This window comes from Micrasema longulum, unplaced genomic scaffold (genome assembly GCF_059751315.1).
Source record: "Micrasema longulum isolate JH-2025_06_02 unplaced genomic scaffold, ASM5975131v1 h1tg000242l, whole genome shotgun sequence".
Classification (NCBI taxonomy): Eukaryota; Metazoa; Arthropoda; class Insecta; order Trichoptera; family Brachycentridae; genus Micrasema; species Micrasema longulum.
This window is the reverse complement of record NW_028277447.1, coordinates 476,942-499,985: the sequence shown is the minus strand read 5'-3', so window position 1 is coordinate 499,985 and position 23,044 is coordinate 476,942. Positions and strand designations below refer to the sequence as shown.

General features: G+C 30.9%; 1 protein-coding gene across 1 annotated transcript in view; it reads right to left on the bottom strand.

Annotated features, from left to right (window-relative positions):
- The window catches only part of LOC148283408 (facilitated trehalose transporter Tret1-like), a 64,533-nt gene extending 47,995 nt beyond the window's left edge, over positions 1–16,538 (bottom strand). Inside the window, exon 1 of the mRNA XM_088223553.1 lies at positions 16,319–16,538. The gene's annotated coding sequence lies outside the window, so the exon portion shown is untranslated. The remainder of the gene's footprint in view (positions 1–16,318) is intronic.
- Between the last annotated feature and the right edge of the window lie 6,506 nt (positions 16,539–23,044).

Here is a 23,044-nt window from a genome sequence, read left to right as displayed (position 1 = left end):
GCGGCCGGACTGTTTTTAGCAGAACATAGTATAGACCTTATTGCACCCAATAATACCAATATCTAATTTTTCCAAAATTGTTCCCTGGCTGCTTTCTGCATAACTACGATCAATTAGGCCTCATCATCGCGGGAGAACAACTAGTATTCTGTAACATAGACCTTAGGATCTCTTAAAAGGTGAAGAACAAGTTTGTTAATATCGATACATTAAAAAATTCAAAAAAGATTAATATTCAAAATAGATTAATTAAATGGAAAAAGTGACATCTAAAATAAACTTACATTACAATTTAGAAATCCAAAAAATACAAAAGAAATCCCAGTATCATGAAATATCGACATCCAAAGCGATACGATTAATTAACAAGGTGGCTCTAGCTATCGGGCTTAGCCATTGGCAGGTTGGTTAAGCATCGTAATAAGTAGAACAACCTGCGTTGCTTTAGACTAAGATAATTATCAGAAACGAATATACCTACCTAATTCATTCTAAATATCTGAATTATGTATTCAACCACTAATCAGTTAAAAAAAGGGAGCACCCAAATTAATATTCCCCTTTTTTCACAATGACCGTGTATTTCAGCTTTTCTAGTAATATATTTTAATGGAATCAGGATCCTCCGTCATTAAATAGCGTCAGATTTTTTTAATGCACATAACAAAAACTTGACTGTAAAAAAAATACCGTTTTACATTTTACAGGTTTTAAAAAACGAATTAATAAAATAAACAAAGTACGAAAACACAAACAAGGTCTTGTGTTTGGTGAAATTTATGTTAGTATGCTATAAATTAAAAAGTGGTTTGGTTAATTACCTGAAGTCCGGTGTCGATTCCTGGAAAGATCGATAAAAAAATGTTTACGTAAAAAGGTGTTTCATTCATTTTTGGACCGCAGAATTGTTGGGAATAAAGAGTGTACGAAAATAGTAATCCGAATGGATCTACAGATTATTAATAATTGTGTTAAACTATTTACAAAGGTTTCATTAATTATTGCTTTAATACAAATCATGTTGACGTCATTTAAATTGCTAATCTACTTGTAAGTAAATGTTGTTTTTCATTATATGAATATTATTTGACCTGGATTCATGAATTAAAATAAAAAAACTACAGTATTAATTGTTGCAAAACAAAAATCAAAAAATGAATTTATTATTAACCCTTTGAACCATAATGTCCATTCATATGAATACAAAGTTTAAGATTTGTTTACTCACATACCTACTAAAATTAAAAAGTGGCCTATTTATTTTTAGTCACAGTTCTGTTTATTGCAAGAATATATAATCCAGCCAGTAATGATTTTGGAAGGAGACAGGAAGAGAATTCAGTAAAGAAAATGATATTTTTTAAATGATAGGAAGTTAGGGTTTGAAGTTTATTTATTTTATATATTTATTTATTTTAAAGAAACAAACAGTCGACAATGATACAGTAACTTTTTTTTTAAATTCGGTTTGAAGACAGACCAGCGAAGTTTCTAAATAAAAATCATACATATTATTAAATTGAGTTACAACAAAAGGATGTGTTTATGTGTATTTGTATGAGAGTAAGTGTAGATGTGTGTTTATGTGTATAAGAATGGGAGTAAGTGTACAGGTGTGTGCATCATTAAATAGTAAGTTGGATAGTATCGCAGCCAGGGTAAATAAATTAAGAGGCAGGTAAAATATATCAACGGATGAAAAAAAACATTATAGTTAGAGCAAGAACGATAGAGGAAAGTGTGTTGTGCATAGTTAGTGCTACAAACTGGCAGATGGAATACGTTTCTTGAAATCGGCCAAAGAAAGTGGATTTTTTCATATGAAAAAGTAGCTCATCCCAAAATCTGGCACCTTGAACAAAAAAGGATTTTCTAAAATATTTTTATTAATTTGTTCATTTTTTCCAACAAAAATATGCTACAAATTTCGTAAAATATATCAATATTATTAAGAAAAAAATACGTAATATAAAAATACAGTTTTCAAGTGCAGTTTGAAATGCCCGCAAAGACTTTCACGTCTGAGAGTGGGCTATTTGAAAAAAAAAAATAATGTGAAAATTTAGCACATATGTATATAAATTCGATATTTATTCAAATTTACAAAGAAACGAATTAATAAAGGGATACATCATAAGTTATTCTAGAAATTCTCAAAAAAACGGTATTAGAGTATATACCAACAATATTTTGAGTTTGTCCAAATTTTTTCTAGACAAAGACTGGATTCAACTCCCTGGGAAGCTGTTAACATGAACACATTACAACAGAGATGAAGAACATTTTAGATAAGGTAATATAGAAGTCTAGGCATCTACAGGGCTTATAACCCGTCGTTGGCTGGTTTAAGTGGCCACTAAATAAAGGTTTCAGCTCTTTAACTTCACAAACATCAATAAATGAAAGAATTGAAGGAATAAAGATGTTTAAATATGGGCAGAATGTTGAATGTTATACAGTGTGTAAAGTGGCCACTTAAACCAGCCAATGACAGGTCATAAGTCTTGTAAATGTCTAGATTTCCATATTACCTTCTCAAAAATGTTTTCCCTCTCTGTTGAAATAAATATAAATGAATAACTCCCTAGGGAGGATATCCATCCAGTCTGCAAGCATTTGGACATACTCAAACATTGTAGGATTTTACAGTTTTAACCTCAACTGGTGGACTGGTGTATGTCTGTAAAGCGGCCACTTAAACCAGCCAATGACAGGTCATAAGCCCTGTAGATGCATAGACTTCTATATTACCTTCTCTAAAATATTCTTCATCTCTGTTGTAATATGTTAGTTTTAGAGTTTTTTTTTTTTCAAAAATATTTACAAAATAGTCTTAAATTAAAGTCCTGCTAAGTTGCATACATACAACTCGTCAGCAGGTTCTTATAAGTTGCATCGATTTTTCACACTTAATCAACATTAATAATAATTTCACTTGAAAAACATTATATATTACATAATCAAAAATTTAAAACTATTACTAATACAAAAAACTTTTTTCTATTAACCATAATTTGAGCAAACATCTCACTCCTGTATTTAACTTAGTATTTTATTATTGTTTGGTAACATGTTAAATAAAGGTATACTGTATTTCAGAGTCCTTTTGCCATATTTATTGCAATATCTAGGAACCGCTATCCCTTTTTTATTAGTAAATCTGGTGTTGTAATCATGTACCAACTTGTGTTTTTACTCGGAGTGCGACGCATGCTGACAAATTAATTTGTACCAAAGTAGAGCCCTAACAGATACTCTATTTACTGATTTATACATCAATGATATTAAAATACTGTGTCTCTGGCGGTATACATCTTTATGTAGTAGCAATTTGATAATAGAATTTTGCAAAGTTAAAAAATTAATATTAGTTTCATTTGAAAACCCCCAGGAAGTTATAGCGTATCATATAATTGATTCAGAGAGAGATAAAAAAATAATTCGTTAAGTATTAACAGGGACATAATATTTTAATATATACATTTAACTACTTACTGCTCTTAATCGCTTACACCGTTTTCAAATATGTACATCTTATTTAAAATCACAATATATGGTTAAACCTAAATAAACATACTGCTTAATATTTTCACACATGCACGGTTGCATAATATCACTATGGATACGTGCATAGTTACGTGAAAAAATTGACGGTGTTGTGTGAGTTTTATAATTCGGTGATCTTATGTGCATAACTTTGGTTTTCTTTGAGTTAATTATTAAACCTGCGTCATGGGACCATTTTTGCAGGTTTAAAGAGTCTTCTTGCAATAATTTCTCTGCAGTTTTGAGATCTTTGTGAGACACAACTAAAGCAGTGTGTTATACAGTCATAATAAAGCACAAGATTTTTTGTATTGTTTTTGAAAAGAAAACAAGATTAACGTGTTTTTTTATACATTAACTTACACATATAATGCAAAATTATACTGCAAGAAAAGAAAAGCAGGATTAAAGTGTATTGTATTTCACATACTTATATTTATGACTCAATATTATGTAGAATAAAAAGATAAATAGGATTAAAGTAGGTATGTTGCTATCGACGGTGGAAAGGAAAAGTTACCAAACGACATGTGATAGCTTTACAGAAGAGCCAATTAAAGTTTTTTTATAATTATTAAATAATCTCACATTTTGACTTTGTATGTAAATTACTTAAGAATTATGTCAAAATAATACTCATATATGAGATTCTCTATTGATTAAAAATAAAAACTTTAATTGGCTCTTCTGAAAAGTTGCTACATGTCACTTAGCAACATCATTTCCACCGCCGATATACACATGACTCAAAATCTTCTACAAAAATAAGATTTATTTGCACCACAATAATTACTCTTTTTGTCCAAGTCATAAATTGTTCAAAATAACAAACGCTTAGTTCTAAAAACGTAATGGGGAAAACCTAGTCTGTACTAAAAAAATCTCTTCAACTATGTTTGCCATAATACTCATTAATGTTTAGCCTAATACTCATGAGTTTCAAATCAAAATGTTGAGAGCCATCGTAAATATTTTTAATTATTACTTATTTAAAATCAATTGTAAACATTTTTTTTTATTAAAAAAAATATTTATTGTGATATGTTTCTTACGTTACATAGCATACAAATATAATATAAAACAGAATAAAATAAACAGAAAAAAAATCCCACATAGGGCACAGCCTGTGCGTGAGTATAAATGATTTTATTAATTATACGCACGTACACAATTAAAATCCACAGTACAAATATTTTATATGAGAAACAAAAAATAAACATAAAATAAAAAATCAAAACAATCCATTTTTCTCAAAAAAATATAGTGGTAAGCTGTGCATAATCGCATATTTGGACAATTCGCCCCTGCTGGACTGGCACCCGAAACGTAAAGCTGATCATTGTACTTTCATGTAACAAAACTGATCAAAATGCACTGTGATTCGTGAATAAATGCAGTGCCTTATGCACTATTAGGTGCGGAAAAGGAATGAAGATGATTTATTGAGAAATGGATAGTGGAGGTGGGTTGCGCACGGATCGATGAGTGGATCAAGCCAAATAGGTAAAATTTGTGTACTGTATATGAAATTTGGTCTTCAGGTCGATATAAATTGGTTATGTTTTGTATGATTATTTTAGTTTAAATTGCTCATTATGTTAATGATAATTAGGTTTAATAGATTAATTACGTATTTTTTTATTATGTTGACTTTGTTAAATAACTAATTTAAGGCATGTTACACTTGTTGTAAAATGTTTCCCTCGGCACGGGACACCCCAGTGAGGGAACATTATTCTGTATAAAAAAAAGAATACAAACATTGTAAAAGTATTAATAAATAATATGTTTAATACTCATATATCGTCGTGATCGTAGAACGACGACGGATGTGCAAAACACGCGAAATTGACATTCTTTTATATTTGAACATGAGAACGTTTAATTAAGGCTTTTCATTCCAAATTTGAAAAAATATAAATGTAGGTATAGCTTTAAAGGTTTTTTTTTACAGAAAATTGTGAAAAGTATAAAAAAAATATTTATTACTCTCATGTAAAGTTGAGGAATTATTACATGAAACATATAAGTTTAGTTGTTTTTCCTTGTTCAAATTTTATGAATATGAATTACAAAGACGACGCCGACGCTCTACAAAGCCGATTAGGCCAGCAGTCTCTTTCTTAAGCCCGCTGTCCTTTATTTAATGCCGGCTACTTTACTTCTTACTCATCGTATGTACGTATTTCACATATTAATATATTTCTAAATTTGTTGCAACAGCGAGGGAAAACATTCTTGAGAAGGGAATATGGAAGTCTAGGTATTTACAGGACTTATTTCATGTCGTTGGCTGTTTAAGTGGCATCTTTACACACTGCAATTTTTACGATTTTGCCTATGTTTATCCACATTTCCTCAATACTTCCATTTGTTGACTTTTGAGTAGTAAAAGAGCTGAAACCTTTATCATGTGGGTGAGATTCGTCCGGCTGAACCATTTTACCTACTAATCAACGCATGATTTTTTTTATACTTTTAATGCTTGTTAGTTTAATCAACAGTGTTTTGAGTATGTCATAATGTTTGCAGACAGGCTAGATTTCCTCCCTAGGAAGTTTTTTTAAGATCTCAATTTTTTGCAACAGAGAGGAAAAACATTTTTTAGAAGGGAATATGAAAGTTAAGGCATTTACAGGGCTTATGTTTCATTCACCAGTTTGCCAATGTTTTAACATCAACATTTTCTCAACTCTTCCATCTGTTAACTTTTGTAAAGTAAAAATATTCACCCTAAATCAATTTCTTACCAGTCTACGAATGAAAATCAAATAACACTAAAAAATTATTTCCTTAAAGTATTCCTCGATAACCCTTGACCTATGTAAGTTAATGTTAAATAATATATTATAATTTGTTTTTCAATAATTTGTTTCGAATGAGTTTGCTAAATCATACACAAAAATGTACAATACAATTATTTTTTGTACATTTTTGTGTATTGAAATTTAAAAAAAGATCACCTTTATCATGTGGATAAGATTCATCCGGCTCACAAATGTTTTCACTCTCTGTTACTACAAATTAAGACCTGACGAGCTCCCTAGGTAGGAAATCCAGCTTATCTACAAACATTTCGACATACTCAAAACATTGTTGAGTAATATTTTTTATTTAGATAATTATAGCGAAATCGTGTGATGCAAAATCCGCATTTTATAAACAATCTATTCATGATATTTTTTTGCAAGTTTGATAAGCATAAAATAAATATTAGATGCATCCTTTCGGTGGTCAGATGATGGGGTTCAGATAAGCAAAACACTCCGCTCAGAAAATAAACATGCAATTACTGTTTACAAGGTGAGTAAAGTGAGTTACTGGCTCTACAGAACAATATCTTTTATATTCTATAAGTTTGGGAAAAAACTTTTTACTGTCAATTTAAGAGGAGAGACATTAATTTTATTATTTGTGTACACCAGATTATTTTTATGAATAAATGTATTTTCAATAATTAAAACAACTTTGTTTTCAAGCACTAATTTGGACGATTTTTTTTTATTATTTACAGGGTCGGATCGGAACTTCAGACATTTCTAAATTTCCTAAATTCATTACGTAAAAAAATAAAATTTACTTTGGAAATAGAAAAAGATAAAAAATTAAACTTTCTTGACTTGTCTTTAACAATAAAAAAATGATTTCGATATATACCGTAAACCAACATATACAGACTCAATTATTCATAATTCTTCAAATCATCCAATTGCCTATAAACATTCCGCATTCCATTCAATGATACATAGGTTAATTAACGTTCCACTAGGTGATACTAATTTTAAAAAATAACTTTATACAATAAAACAGATTGCTAATAATATTGCATATAATGAGAACTTAATTGATAAAATATTCAATCAAAAACAAAAACGCAAACTTATTAACAAATATTTATATTCGACTCCCACAGTAAATAAAGCAAACCCACCTAAACAATGGAGGCGGATTATTTTTATAAATGATATTTTTTCAAAACAATTATCTAATTCCCTACCATCAAACATTAAACCGGCTTTCTACACAACTAATAATATAGGAACATTGTTAAAAAATCACAAAGACAAAGTCCATAAATATAATAAATCTGGAATATATCAATAAAATTGTAATGATTGCGATTCAATCTATATTGGAAAAACTAAAAGAAACTTTAATAGTAGAGTAAAAGATCACTTAAGATGCTTAAATAATAATAATTTTTCTGAATTCACAAATCGTCTGATAGAAAATAATCATAACTTCAATAAAGACACTGGATTAAAAGTACTTCCTGTTGAAAATAAAATATTAAAATTAGACAATTTAGAAATCTTAGAAATTAAAAAAGCGATTCATAATAAGAAAACAATAAGTAATAACCAAATAAACAATATTTCTTTTAGTCCTCTCCTGTCTTACTTCGAAAATAATGATATCAAATTACCACCCGTGTAAGGAAAAAACCACGTGTAGTATTTAGTGAACATGATAGAAACAAAAAAAAAGAATCAATTCATTAGTTACGTAAACCTTGACGAAGAAGCTTGTTTGCTTTGAAACCGGTCGATGAAAAATAAAAATTAGTGGTTAAAAACGTTAAAGTTAAAGTTATTTTATTTATTTTACTATAATGAATAATCACAAAGTTAGTGCTTCAAATATAAACTTTATTAAAGTATTTTCAATCATATTTTTGTTTGTCCAAAATTTTAGAGACAATGCCTGTGTTTTTAAAAAAAAAAATAAGCCAATCAACAGGCTTAAGTAAGCCCTAATATATTGGCATTAATGAGTAGTACTTAATCTACACATTCTTAAAATCAACTTAAATTAACAATGTGTATAATTAACAAAAGGTATGTATATAGTATAATCTAGGGGGAAATGGCAAGTGTGACATTGCGAGTCGGGAGAGACAACATTGCTTGCTTCTTAAATGCCTGCCCTTGCAGTAGGAACACATCGACAGTACCGTTTAGTGAGATTTCGTTCACTGTTCTGAGGATCTTTGGCAGAGGGGAAAATAATCCGACGTTAGTTTTATAATTTCCCGCAGCAAAGACAGGATTGGTACGCAAGGGTTTAACCCTCTTGGGAGTTATCAATATTAATATATTACAACAGGGATGATTTTTTTTAGAAGGGAATATCGAAGTCAAGATATTAACTTATTCATCCCATCATAGATGATGATGATAAAACTGACTTACTAGAGCTTTGTCTAAAAGTTTTTGTTAAATTACTGTTTAAAAAATCACGTTTGGGCATTATTCAATTATTGATGTAGATATGCAGCGATAAGAGCAACAACGAAGTGCCCTGCGCACCATTCGGTGTGAAAAAGGTAATGATGATGATGAAATGGATCAATATTTTGAATTCACTCGAATTTTTCTTAGGTTGGTACTCCCACCTTAAATCAAATAAAAAAATCTTAGGTACCTACATACCCAAAAGAATTGCAAACTCATTTTAGCAATTAGTCAAAATATTATAATAAATAACTAGTTAAAATACCCACACTTTTTACACAATACAAATAATTGCTCGGGGTTGGCATTGATTTTAATATACGAGTACAATTCAATTCAATATACATAAATCAATTGTTGATTTTTTTGTTTTACACGGGGAGCACATGATAAAAGAACCTAACTAATTTCGTGTGCATTCTGCGAAAAAGTATTAAATCGAAATCTTGCTGTTTTGACTGGGTAATATTATTGTAAATATAACCAAATCAAATCAAACTAAAATGCACTAAGTCCTATCTACATTACAGGCTAAATTATTTTATGTGATAGGTCAACCTTTTTAAAATAATATTATAAATAAAGAATAATGAAATAACCTCAATAGGCAATCATGAAGTTTCGCATATATTAATTAAATTTTGTATCTTTTATGTATGTATGTATGTGTATGCGCATGGGTATATATATGTGTATATTTATGTTTTTATATGTATATGTATGTATTAATATATGTGTATTAGTAAGTTTTTATTTTTTTTTGCCTGTTCTTTTAATATTTTTTTAAAAGGAATAATCCGCTAAGCCTCTATTTCAAAGGCTTGTCAGCAAGTGGGAAAGAGAGGATATAGAAGGAAGCAATGAAAAATACACCAGAACACCGAGACCAATTGAGAAAAAAAACTTTCTCGGATTTCTTTTTTGAAAACTGGCGGGAATCGAACCCGCGACGCCAGTCTCACAGTTAGCTGTCTAACCAACTGCGCCGGGGCGCCTGAAAATTATTATAATGTATTTAAATGTAATTGCTTAGCTTGGAACGGGGTATGTACCCTTGTTAGCGGGGCAAAGTGTAAAAAAATAATATACCACATACATGTACGTATTGTATAGACCCATCATCAGGTGTAACCATTAATTGTATGCACCTGATGTAATTAGAATATCTGAAACTAGTTGCCTTATAATATTAAACTAATGTGTGGTCTATACTATACATTTAAAAATGCGAAAGTGTGTGTGTTTGTTTGTATGTGTCATTTAGTCTCAACGGAGCAACCGATCGACTTCGGTTGATTTTTTGCACAGGGATTGCCAGAGATGGGAAGTAAAATAATATAGTAAAAAAGTACACTAAAAAACTAATGTAGTAGTTGGTAAGGTAGGACTGTCAAAAATAATCAATTTAAAATTAATTATTTAAATTTCTATAATTGACTTGCTTTATCTATGAATAGTTTGATTTGCTTTTCGTTTTGGTTTTGCAGTAGGATTTTAGATATGAGAACAGAATAACAATGCCCCGTCACCATAGACTAACGGATCATCGTATTTCTTTCATAGCGATGGTTGGAAGACCAAGTTTCTTTCAATCCCGATAAAATAAATCATTCCATCGGAAAATTCTTACTGATAAACGAAAACTCTTATCGATAAACGACACTACCAATTAATACCCTAAATACTTTTTTTTTCCAAATACCACGTGAGCAAAAGGTGAAGCTAATAGAATTTAAATCCGTTTAGCGAATATGAAAAAATTCTGTCAAAGATACAAATATTCCTGAAAGCAATACGGAATTGGATGAAAAAACAATGAAAATGAGTACTATAATATTCTTGTAAAATTTTGTTTTTTTTACAAAGAAAATTGTCATATCAAAATTCCAACATTCAATCACGCGTTATATCATAACGAAAAAAATAATAAAACAAGTCACACAAAGTGTCTTTATTATGTTACTTGCAAATAAAAATTTACCCAATTGTGGTTTTATGTATAAGCGAAAATGCATTAAGTCGTAAAAATTATTTATTATTTGGAAAAAAAATATTATAAAAGAAACAGTTTTAATAAAAACTTTTTTTTGTAGTTTATAGATAAATGTAGCGTTTCTTATAATTAGCTTAAAAACAATTAGTTATAAAATTAATTGTTAATGCCTTGCAATCTTTTAATTAATCAAAACATCAGTAACATACTCGTATATTGTAAACAGGTAGTTTTTTACAAAAAATCTTTGGGAATTTTATACAAAATTATGTGTAATGTGTTTTCAATTTAAAAAAAAGCATAATATAAATAATAATAAAAATATATAGTTATTATAAAAGAGTGACAAGAGACGAGACATTATTGCCTTGTCGGTAAGTTTCATCTTTCGAAAGGTGAGTAAATAACTTGCTGTAGGAATACATCAACCGAGCTGTCTTTGGACACTTCATTGTAAAGCCTAAGAATTATTTGTATTTGTGAAAAGAAGCCAGTGTTGGTTTTGTAATTTCCCACAGCAAATAAAGTGTTTGTAGGAGGGCGAGTGGCGCGACTTGAAACATTGATGTTGCTTTAAGATAAAATATCTCGAGCGTTTATCTTACCGGATGAAATGTTATGTAAAACTAATAATGAAGCTAAAGTTCTCCTGAAATCCGAGCTAAAAATATGAAAATATTCCGGTCAATCAAAATAATTATCTAAAAGTATTGATTAAATTGTTTCGATGGGTAATAATTCTGAGAAATTTGCGTTGCATGGATTTAATTAGCTTTTTATGGATATCGTAGATGGGAGACCATATAATTAAAATCTAGTTTGCTCCAGACCCAGGATTTATAAAGAGTAATTGCAACAACTGGGCTATTTAATGGTTTTGATATGCGTAGAATGAATCCGCATTTTTTTTGACGATTGTTGTTTTTGTTGTTGTGGTTTTTGTTATTGTTGTTTATGTTGTTTTTGTTGTTGTTGTTGTTGTTGTTGTTGTTGTTGTTGTTGTTGTTCTTGTTCTTGTTGTTGTAGTTGTTGTTGTTCATATGGTGATCGTATTTGAGTCTGGAATCAAGTGTTATGCCAAGATCTCTTATGGTTGTTACATTTTGTAATATATTACTGTCGATTTTGTATGTGTAATTAGTTTTTATTCTTTTGTTCGTGAATTAAATGGATAAGCATTTATCTTTATTGAAATAAAGGTCATTGTCGTTTCACCATGAGACTAAAGAATCAAATTTTTGTAAATCATGACATTCTTGAATTTTTTCTATGTTTAAGTCAGATCAGAAATAGGAGAGGTCCAAAGTTTGATCCTTGTTGTATACCCAAAGTTACGTAATTGAGATCACCAGAAAATCCACTAATTACTACGATCTGCGATCTCTGTGTGAGATATGTTTTAAACCAATTTAGAAGTGAACCATGTATCCCGAAATATTTTAATTTTAGAAGTAATAGATTTTGATTGACTGATTGATTTCGAAATATCTAAAATGTAGATACCTTGCAAACCATGTATTTTATTAATGACAGTTATAGCGCGGCAATAAATAGTTTTAAGTTCATAGTTCACCTTGGTACGCCACTGACCTAGAATATTACACATTTATAACTTATAAGCCTAACACACGCGTGTGCTATAATTTATTTAATAATTAATTGTATAATGATTCATTATTGCCACAATATATTTCTAAACTTATTTAACCGTGCTATTAGCATTGGCTTCTAACGCTGTAAAAAGTGTTAAAAATCAGATGGCAAAAAAACTAGGGTTACACTCATGAATAATTACCATGATCACAAATTGAAAATAAATTAATAGTTTTCTTTAAAAAAAAATATCTTGGATCAAGTTTAAAAATTTAAAAATACAATGAAAAAAAAAATTTAAAGTGAAACTATTCGCTAGAAACTCACCTATATTTGACAAATGCGATTTTGTTATTTATGTGGGGATATTGCCGTGGCGCAGTTAGTTAAATGGCTAACTGGGTAACTTGTGTCGCGGGTACAATTACCTCCAGTTGTAAGAAAAGATCCGTGAAAGGTTATTTCTCAATGAGGAAGTTCAACTGTTTTTTATATTTTTTATTTGTCAATAGACTATTATACTGAGCCAATTAAAAAAATTATGTATCTTATTGTCAGCGCTGTAATTTTTTAAAGTTTTGTAATTTTGAAATCACTCGTGACGTCACAAGTTCTCGTCTGAGAGTTTCGATGATTGTGTGTTGACTTCCCGCAAACCGGAAAACTATCACAACGCTCTTTCATAGGTTTGTTCGGACGAACTTGTGATGTAGTTCAAAGTAATTAATCTTTTTCATATATTTTCGAGAAACTCGCGGTGCAATTCAATGCTTTTATTTTTACCAAATGTAAGAAAAAAAATTTTGTATCCAATTTCCAGTAGAACTAAATTTTCTCATAAGTCTGGGTATTGTAGTGTATTTTTCATAACTTCATTTCATATTCTCTCTTTCCCAGCCGCTGACAAGCTTCCAAAATAGAGGCTTAGCTAGTTATTCCTTTTTAAAATATCGAAGGATGAGCTAGAGGCATCTAATTAATCTTTTTTTTTAGAAGTAGGACCCTTCGACTCTGAAACGATCGTTATTTGAGTGAGACAACCCAAAGTGTAACTAAATGGTTTTTCCCTACCATTTTCCAGCCGCTGACAAGCTTCCAAAATAAAGGCTTAGCCAGTTATTCCTTTTTAAAATATCGAAGGATGAGCTAGAGGCATCTAATTAATCTTTTTTTTTAGAAGTAGGACCCTTCGACTCTGAAACGATCGTTATTTGAGTGAGACAACCCGAAGTGTAACTAAATGGTTTTTCCCTACCATTTTCCATGCCCATGATTTCAGAAAAATGCAGAATGCTGGCTACGAGCTCACCCAGATGCTTACGGGTCATGGTGGGTTCATGAGCTACCTGCATCGCTTCAAGTTCTCTTAGATCGACAGCTGCCCATACGACGATGAAACTCCTCAAGATGTCCCTCACCTGTTTATGCATTGCCCTTTTTTCAGCTTTCAAAGACAACAGCTGGAGGCGCGATGCAGAGCCTGGGTGAAGATCTATGCGACATCCTATCGGTGATAGGTAATAAAGAATTCACACGAGAGGTTGTATCATACATGATCAATATAGTGCAGGCAATTGGTAAAATAAACCAAAGTAGGGAACAAAATGCCGAACACTCCTCTAGTGGAACGGAAAGCCTGTTGAGTACTGCCAACAGGCCGGCTTCTCTTGAAGAGTTTTAAGTGATTTCCTCTCCACGTGAGCAAATGCTGAGAAGTTGATTAGCTGACATTAATATATCCCTCCTGATAGTTAATAGTTTAGATAAATTTAAAGATATTAATTTGCAGAAGAATCCACTTTTTGAAATATAAACCTTGTATATTATAAGCAAGGTAAATAATAAAGCAACTCCCATATAAAAAATATAAATATTTTTTTTGAGAGTTCTGCCTTTAATATGCGCTCTTTACAAAAGACTAATATTTAATTAATTTATTTAAACACTAATATATGCTAGTTTACTTTTATACTCGTATTTTATTTTTTTCACACGTTTTCAGGACGACAGTTTTATACTTTTGTGCAACTACTGTAGGGATGGCGTATTATAGTGGTGCAGTGGAACCTTTCACAAAGAGGACCTCTCATAACTATTTATTCGCATAACGAGCAAAACAGATTGTGGAAAAAACGCTCGCTTAACGAGCGACATTTCGAATAACGAGTGACGCAGAAAGGAAATCACAGTCAACGAGATTGTGTTTTTGGCCAATACCATAGGACTAGAGGTGAATAACGATATTATGGAGCTTGTGGAAAAGCACAGTCAAGAGCTGACCACTAAAGAGCTTATGGAGTTGCATTGTGTTTCACAGCAAGAAGTTACGGAGGAGAGTTTGTTAGTGGAGGAGGAAGTAGCAGAGCAACAATCTTCTGGCGCAATGAGAGAAATGCTGAAAGCACGGTAAACTGTGACATCGTGCATTGAGAAGCATCACCCTCATAAGAAGGTAGCTATGCGTTCTACAAATTTATTCAATAATAATACTGCGTCACATGTTCACAAAATTTTGAAGCGTATGTAGCTTAAACATTTTTCTAGTATAAAATAATAAATTATTTGTCATGTCGTAAATAATAAACTAGTTACTTCGACTTTTAAAATGTGTTTTGCAAATCAAAATTGCATTCCATGTTGTAGCGCTCCTTAGCAATTTACAAGTGTGTAATTTGATTTTTTCGGCATGGAACGCATTATAGTATTTTACATTGATTTATATGGAAAAAATGCAACGAGTAAGATTGTGGAATGAATTATTCTCGTTAGGAGAGGTTCCTATGTATTTGCATGTGAATGTAATTCGTGTCTTGGCCAAAAGACGGGCACGTATCAAAACAAGGTTATGTACAAATATTTCTTACGTTAATTTCCATATTCCCTCCTCAAATGGATTTTTCGAATCCGAGAAAATGCCTAATAAACCATAAATAAATCAATGAATAAACCTCAATTAAATGCAAAGTGTTATCTTTGATACATAGTTATGTCCTTGAATTATAGGCGCATCGGTGAGGTTTTGATTAAATAGAGCGGTAACTATTGCATCTTTAGTCACACTTTATCAAACCCGTCAATTAATGCCAAGTTTCATTGATTTTTATTATGATTCATTCGCTTTAACGAAGGCTTAAGCAACTATCATATTTAAATTATAATGTTTTTGTTGTGAACTCAAGTTCACACTTGAACTATCCAGCAAAAATTTACCTTAATCTAAAACTTGCATATTATTTTTTTAGCTTCCGTAGCCTGCATTACTAAATTATGCATGGTTATATTGTGGTGAATGTTGTTGTTCGATTCGCGAAATGGTTAACACCAAATATTTATTTAAAAACGTCTTTTGAGACTAGAATATAGTCCCATACTAACACCCGGGGTGCTATTCTGAACCACTCTCGTGGCACGAGAAAACCGTTTTTCTCGTGTATTTTGTATGTAAATACACGAGATAACACGGCTACGAGAGCGATTGGAATACCAGCCCTGAGCCCTAATACTAATCTTATAACCTTTATGCAACAAAAATAAATAAGATACGCTGGAGTTGGTGTACCGATACAGTGCCCAGGGCCGCGATTATGAACGGCTATCTTCATCGGTATATACTTAGACGTTATAAACTAATATCGATATTTATGTACGAAAGTGTATATTTGTATGAAAATTCAAATTATCTTCGTCGGTAACCCGTAATTAAATATTTTTAGAAAAAAAAAATTGAACATATTATACTTTTCATACAGAAAACTTAATTTTACTTTGTAGATAAAATTTAAGATAAATTTTAACTTCTCATCAGAATACGGCACCATTAAATGCTGATATTTCTTATTCGATTTATTTATTAAATGTAAAAAAGGAATGTTTGTTCAGCTCGTCACCTTTCTGGCTTTTTTACACTGATAGCAGTAGCAAATAGTGGACTATATAGACATTGTTCACTCACTTTTAAGTTCTTCCATTTGTTTCTTCTATGAAGCACTCCACTTATACTATTGCACGGATACTGGCAGATACTGGTGTCATGTAAATGATGATGAGATGTATATTGTAGGCTGTTTATGTAACACTAGTTTCACTTTGTCAGAAATACGCCGGTATTTGACGAGGATTTATCAGAGAAACACTTTTCACAATGTGATTTGCTTACAGTACGGTTGGATGACAACAATTTGAATTAGGAATTATGTAGGTAGGATTTACAGTCCACTACTTTCTACTGTTATTTGTGTACAACGCCTGAAAGATGATTTGCTGAACAAACATTCAGGGACGCATACAATTCAACATTACAAAAGATGTTTAAAATATTATCATGAACAATAGAATACGAATTAAAAAAATAAAAATAAAATAGTTAAATAAATTTGATTACGGATTCGTAAGGGTTTATATATCAGAGTAATGATGCGTAACCTAGAGAGAAGCCCTATCACTATGTTTCATAGAACGCAAGCGATGTTGGTTTGTTGGCTAGCAACCAATTGGTGGCCATTTTGTTTTATTTGACAACATAAACATAACGGTTCGATCGGATGCTTTTGTAGCTGTGCTTGGCTTTGTTTGTAAATAACTTGGATATTTACGTTATAATTAATAAAAATCGACCATGGTGAATTGCAGTGTGTTTGGTTGCAGCAGTGGATCGTCAAAGGTGTTAAAGGAGTCAGTTTTCACAGGTAATTGATTTCGAATATTTTCCCATGATTTACATTGATTTTTGGCATTTATTGCCCAGACACGTGTATTATGTTGCTTCATTTTTTTCTTATATCAACATATTTACTTCAGATATTATTTTTTCTCAATTTGGGAGATAAATTTGTGAATTAAAGTATGTTTACTGTTGATAATAACAGTTGATTACGGGCAATATGTCGGGGCCGCACTAGGCATCCATATAAAATTTGAGTTTTTTTATCGAGTAGAGGTCGATTCAAATCTTACTCGAAAATAGCAATGTTAACCTTGAAATTGCATCTTAAATGACGTGTCCAAATTGCAGGCCGCTACGACTCGCCATTTCGGAGATGTGACAGACAAACAAACAAACTCAACCCAGGACTTTGGTTCCATGGAGTCGGGAGGTCCAGTAGTAATGTTCTGGGCTGTGGATCTGAAGGTCCGAGGTTCGAACTCAGCTCTACCACAACGTTTTTCTCATATTCAACACGGCTATTTACGACTAAATGAAAATGGCACAGAAATTAACATATTTAGGTAAATAATGAGAACCCAAATATTTATTTTTATTTACTTTAGTTTTTGAAACTGTATATTCTATACCACTAATCTTTTCAAATACTGTAACCCCTTAGATTTCCTTTTCAAAAAATGTATATATATCTCTGTTTAAATATCAATTTGGTGTAAATTCATAAGATATTTGCCTATTGATTTGACCATATCAGCAAATTTCTGATTTCAGTTATTTATTTATTTATGTATTTCACAGTTTTCAAATGTACAGAGTTTCTTTGTTTCAGGTCCCGACTAGCTAGAAAATTCCTGTGTTTTGGAAGGACCTTCTTTTTTACATGTGTTTTTTTTATTTCATTAAATCATGCTTAATAAATTCAAAGAATAATAATAATATTTTTAAAAATCAATATAAATTAGAAAACATGCAGGTAATAATAATAAAAGTTAAATCATAAATACAAATTAGAAAATATACCATTAATAGTAAAGAAATTAGACAAAATTATTATAATTTTTTTTTTTTTTAATAAAAAGAAATATTTTCGTTCTTATAATTTACACAAATATTTAATTTTGAGGGCCATTTTCAACGAGTTGTAAATAACTCACTACTAGAAAATGGGAATCAAGTTGGGGTAGAGTGGGATTCGAACCACGGACCTTTGATCCGTGAGTCCGAGACACTAACCACGGGACCACAACCCGATTCAAATTATAAAACATACCGATAATAAAAAAAATAATAATAAAAAAATATTATGACGAATGCCTACACCATGCAGTTTTTAAAACGCCAAATTTAAGTGACGATAGTTTGAAAAAATATACATACAAATGTAATAGAATATAGATCTTATGTAATTAAAGCTCCGTTATCCATTACACAGGGAGAACCCATAAAAATTATAAAACCTTTATTTCCTTGTGTCATTCAATAGCCTATAGAAATAATCCCTATTCAACAATCCGCTGACTTAAATACACAGGTAAAGGCATTATTTCCATAGAGGTACTGGGTACTGGTAACAACCTACGACCTATTTCATACGATCGTAAAAATTCACACGGCACGATAAAATAACTTGGAGTGGAATTTTTATTTTTTATTTTTTAAACAATTTTTGTTTGTTTAATTGGCAGGCAAACGCACTTAACCAGCACACCACGAAGCCGACTAATTTCCATTCAATTTCCTTTTCTCCGATTTTTACCTGTCAGCAGCCGCTGAATAAAAAATATTATAAATGTCAATACACCCAATTTAATTACTAACATATTAATAATACGGATTTATTTTTCTGTACATTTCGGTGCTGGTGGATTTTTTAACTGGCCCGTGCGATATACTTACACATACGCATTTTTTAAATTTGTTTGTTTTTCCATACATATACATATTTAGTGAAAAATATACAAAAAATAAATCTTAAAATTAAGCTATAAAATAAATTGAAAAAAAATGCCTACAAAGACTTCAGCGTCTGAGCGTGGGCCATTCCTTTTTAATTATTAAAAAGTTTATAGCATATAAATATGGTATGACATGACCATGAAAAGAAAAGAAAAGAAAAGAAAAACCAAATTAACATAATATGCTGATTTACGAAAACATGATTTATTTGCAATATGCATTTCTTTTCAATTTTAATTTTTAAAAATTAAAGAAGGTGTCTATCTGTTCCTTCAATGCTAATCCATGACCTCAAACCTACTTTAAACTGTACCGGTGATTTAATGTTTTGTAGTTCCTTAGTTAGGAGATTGAAGGATCTTGGACATTGTGTGGTATCAGTGAATAAGCCCATGGTATGACATTGCACGGCATACGCATTATGAAAATAATCTCTGTCTCTCTCGCGCTTCGACGCGCTTATGAGCGTGACATAGACTATTGTTTTATTAGTTGCTTATTATATGATAATACAATATACACAGGATGCTTCTGCGTTCGTCTGAATTTCGCTGCGATTCTTAATAGTAAAAGTTTATTAATATGTACGAGTATTAAGTTATGGATTAAAAACACTGGTTTTTAAATATGTAGGTATTTTCATTTGATCAAATCATGGATGGGTCGATTATGTAGTGATGGCGCTTTTGCAAAACTTACACAAAAACATTTTTAATGTACAGAATACTGATTTTAAAATCTTGATGTTACATATTGTTATATTAAATGTTTTTAAAAATTTCTTTTGGATTAGAGCAAAAAAAAACAATTACTTAAGAAAATGTCATATATTTACTAGTATTTATTTAAACATGCATGTTTTTTATTCAATATTTTGTGTTCACCATAATAATAAATGCTAGAATGTAATTTAAATGCACAGTACAAATTAAATCGGAGAAAATATGTATACGCACTTATTGATAAACAACAAATTTTGTTATTTATATATTTAAAACAATCTACACAATTTCGCATTCTAATTCTAGAGTAATTGATTATGTAAAAAAATGAAAAATTTCAAATTTAAATTGCCCCATGTTCTTGGAAGAACTATAATTAGTAAAATGCAACATTTAAAAAAATGATTTGAAAAATATAAAATAATGAAACAAAGTATTTTAGTAAATTAATTAATATTACATTTTCTTAACCCATTGTATTTTTTTTTTCATTTACACAACCCTCTAATCCAAAACCGAATTTTAAAAAAAGATAGCACATTTGATTAATATTTAATACAACATTTTTTTAACTAACATCCTGTAGATTTTGAATGCGTTTGTGTGAGTTTTCTGAACGCGCCAGCTTAAGTTAAACCACCAGTAGTTTAGCAGCTATCTGCTTTTTATTATTTAACTTCTAACTTATATTTACAGTCTGTACGTAATGGGCCCGTAAAGTAATGCAGACTACAATTTGTCAAATAAATAAATTAACATAGAGTTATTAAAGATTGGAACGCACTGGACCTATTGCTAAGAATATCATTTATATTGTATTGTTTAATACTTACTGTATTTTTATTGTGGAAAATATTAAAAAATGAACAGTGATAATCGTTTTCATTTTTTTTTATGTTGAATATTCTGTTATTTATTTTCCAGTAGATAAAACAAAAAACTTGAAAAAAATGTATTCGATAATAAATAAAAATATGATTCTGTAAAGTACTATTTACACGAGGACAAAACAAAATATAAGACAATATTATCTTGTCCCAGCTTCATAAACAGCCTCGACCTCGCAGGACAGAACGCTGGGATAGTATGATAATTCGGCCGTAGTGCACACGTGAGACGTGAGTGATGCGAAATTCAATACACGATGACGTTTATTGCGAAAATATAACTTATTTAATACGAAAATGTATTAAAATTTGTTAAACGATGAACTAAATAAGTATAAATAACACTTTATCTGCCTAAATTTTCGGGAGATAAAATTTGCCGGAGTGGCACGTACGCGTCGAGCAAGTTGATGTTGTCTAACGGTACTGTTCGTGCGCGTTTACACGAGGACAATGCAGCCGCGTGCTGCGAGGAGTTAATCATTAATCTGCGGAATAGCCTGCCCGTCTATCTCTGTGACACTGTCTCGGAACAATATCCTGTCCTACAAATTGCTGTTTACACGTGGACAATAGGTCGGATTCTGGGACAGAACAATATTGTATTATCCACGTGTAAACGGTACTTGTGCTTTAAGGATATTTTATAGCTATGTTCACTATAAACTATGACCCACACTATTCTATCCTTCGGAGGCCTTTACGAATAGGTACACCAATAAGCACATTTTTGTATGTGTGTGTCCGCCTATACGTACATGTGTAACAAATGTACAGTAATTATTTTTCCGGCAAAACTACTGACGTCTGCACTTTTTATAAGTGGTTCTAATGCTAGTGGGTAGATTGGGTCATTATTTTACTAGAAAATCGTGACTTAAGTCGATGTTTGATTGTGATAATACAATTGCATTTTAATTGGGGTTCCCGGAAATCAAATTTGCTTATAAATGGTGTTACTCTGCTGTAATGACGTTTGAGAGCATCAATGCTTTATTGCCATCAAATTCGGCAATTTGTGACTACGCCGACAGTAGGTATGAAGAATGTATTAAGGAGAGGTTTAAACGACTCCCCTACAATCTGTATTAAATGCTGCAGCGAGACTTATTTTCGGAATCTCTAAGTTCAGTCATATCACTACTTCGGAAATTACACTGGCTACGTATTCCACAGAGGGTGGAATACAAACTCTGTTTGGCTTATGTATAAATCACTGCACAACTGCTCCGGAATATCTCAGGGAACTATGAATTCCAGATGAACTAGCTGACAGGCGTCTTACAAGTTTTGCTTAAATATTTCGTTCAAAACGCATTCAAGTAAAAAGGTACACATCATGAAAAGGTGGATGCCGAATACTTTGGCTGAAAAGATAAAACGACTTGTCGGTACACCACTACGCAAACTACTCTAAGCGGTAGGCAAAGAGGATAGAACGCCATTTTTCAACATTTTACAAACTTTTTTATTTTATTTATAAACACATACATACCTATTTTTTTCAGCTTCGCGCGTCGGTTTCTTTCGAGATAATTTTTTGGAAAATATTTAATACCGAATTTAATGTTTCTTGAAAAGGTAGACAAAGTGGATAGAACGTCAAACTCCTTCATTTTTAGGGAAACATTTTTTTTCTTAAAAAAATATTTCCTCGTTTATATATGAGTATTTTAATTTATCGAGACAAACATGTTTTAATACTTTATATTTTTACGATGAAAGTAAAAAAAAGTCAAAAAATTTCATACTAACATTACAAATATTTTAAAAATAAGTATTTCTTGATTTAATAAATAGGACACATTTTACCTGAAGAAGTAAGTAGAGAGGATAGAATGCTATGGTTCCACATATTTATACCTAAAACATGTTTTTTTTGTAATCTCCCAGAATTCTCCGAATGGAAGGAAAAGTAAATATAACGCCATAAAAAGTAAATATAACGCCATATAAGCTTATTTACCTGGGTGAATCTATAAAAAGTATTTATTGTCTAACTAAACCGACCTCAGTTTACCCGAATACGTAAGCAGAGAGGACAAAACGCCATTCTTCTACATTTTTATAGGTACCTAAATACAATATTGATTTTTTTTCAACTAAATATCATAGAACGCCATATTTTTACAGTTTTATAAAACTGATATATCACAAACTATATTTTTTACCGTATTTTATTTTTGTCTTTACAACACTGTGTGCTAATTTCCCAGAGTAGGCAGAGAAGCGCTATTTCATGTGGAGTTGAATCCAGTCCTTAACTACAAAAATTGGGACAAACTCAAAATATTGTTGATAACATTTATAATTATTGTTTTTCATGCTCAATTTGCAGCACGATCCTCAAACTCATTAATTGTAGTATTTATGGTTTGCATGTGAATTTTGTTATTAGGACAGTCGTGATTGTATATAACTATTTTATATCTAGAACCCCTAATTTGTAT